The 1,628-nt window shown below is 48.8% G+C and overlaps 1 pseudogene; it reads right to left on the bottom strand.

The window, feature by feature from the left end:
* Positions 1 to 326: 326 nt before the first annotated feature.
* LOC139233303 (U2 spliceosomal RNA) lies at positions 327 to 560 on the bottom strand (annotated as a pseudogene).
* Positions 561 to 1,628: the final 1,068 nt, after the last annotated feature.

Genomic DNA, 1,628 nt, shown 5'->3' with positions numbered 1-1,628 from the left:
AAATCTAATGTTGTTGAACTCAAAGTAGAAAAGCAGAGTATTTATTAATTGGTGAGAGATTGGGAAATGTTGGTGTTCGGAGGGACCTGGATGTCCTTGTCCACGAATTACTGAGAGTTAACATGCAGGTCCAGCAAGCTATTAAGAAAGCAAATGGTACGTTGGCCTTTATTGCAAGAGGATTTGAGTATAAGAGTAAAGACGTCTTACTTTTTTTTTTTTCCGTTGCCAATCTTTCCAATTCTTTGTCAAATCACAAACGCCAGAGGTCACCTTGCACACATCAAGGATCACTCTGCGCCAATGCTCTTAGCCAAAAGGCCTAGAGCCACTGCACCGTTCCTGGAAGTACTGCAATACCAGGTTCGTGCCATGGAGGTGGATGGGTCAGGTCCCCCACACACCTCCGTGGAGGTGGATGGGTCATCCACCCCACCCACCTCCTATTTCCAAAAAGCAAGCATATACCTTCCTGATCCAGGGAGAACCACTTTGGGGTCATGGTTACTCCCCTGTCAGGTCAGTTACGCATGATCTTAGCCAAAAGGCCGAGAAGCGATTCTTACTGCAATTATGCAGGGCCCTGGTGAGACCACACCTGGAGTATTGTGTACAGTTTTGGTCTCCTTAACTAAGGAAGGATATACTTGCCATTGAGGGAGTGCAACGAAGGTTCACCAGACTGATTCCTGGGATGGGGGGATTGTCCTATGAGGAGAGATTGAGCAGACTAGGCCGATATTCTCTAGAGTTTAGAAGAATGAGAGGTGATCTGATTGAAACATACAGAATTCTTACAGGACTCGACAGGGTAGATGCAGGGAGGATGTTTCCCCCGGGCTGGGGAGTCTAGAACCAGGGGTCACAGTCTCAGGATAAGGGGTCGGCCATTTAGGACTGAGATGAGGAGAAACTGCTTCACTCAGAGGGAGGTGAATCTTTGGTATTCTCTGCCCCAGAGGGCTGTGGAGGCTCAGTCGTTGAGTATATTCAAGACCGAGATCAATAGATTTTTGGATATTGAGGGAATCAAGGGATATGGGGATAGTGCGGGAAAGTGGAGTTGAGGTCGAAGATCAACCATGATCTTACTGAATGGTGGAGCAGGCTCGAGGGGCCGAATGGCCAACTCCTGCTCCTATTTCTTATGTTAATGTTATGGCTGGACGGCAGTACAGTATCGAGCAGAAAGCTGAGATCCTGCTGAACACATTTTCTCTCAGAAATTCTGTAACCATTTACACCTCCTCTAGTCCTGTCTTTTGACTCCAAACTTGTCCCATTATCACCTCCTTTGCGTCACGTTTGTCATTTAATCACTGCTGCTCCCCGGCCGATCACAGCCTCTTCCCCCGCCCCCACCCACCTTTTGTTCTTTTCTTGTCTCCTCCATGTCCCTGGCCTCCCTCCTCCAGCAGTAAGCACAATGGCTGTGACATCTCTGACCTCTCCTCCATCCAATCAGAGCATCCGGACTTCCATCCCACAAAATGCACCTCTGACCTTCCCAATGCCTGCCCCCAGCCAAGCCTCGGATCACCTCATCACCATCACCATAGGCAGTCCCTCGGAATCGAGGAAGACTTGCTTCCACTCTAAAAGTGAGTTCTCAGGTGGCTGAACAGTCC

This window comes from Pristiophorus japonicus, chromosome 20 (genome assembly GCF_044704955.1).
Source record: "Pristiophorus japonicus isolate sPriJap1 chromosome 20, sPriJap1.hap1, whole genome shotgun sequence".
In the NCBI taxonomy this organism is placed as follows: domain Eukaryota; kingdom Metazoa; phylum Chordata; class Chondrichthyes; family Pristiophoridae; genus Pristiophorus; species Pristiophorus japonicus.
Note: the sequence above shows the minus strand (reverse complement) of the source record. Positions and strands in the feature narration are given on the sequence as shown.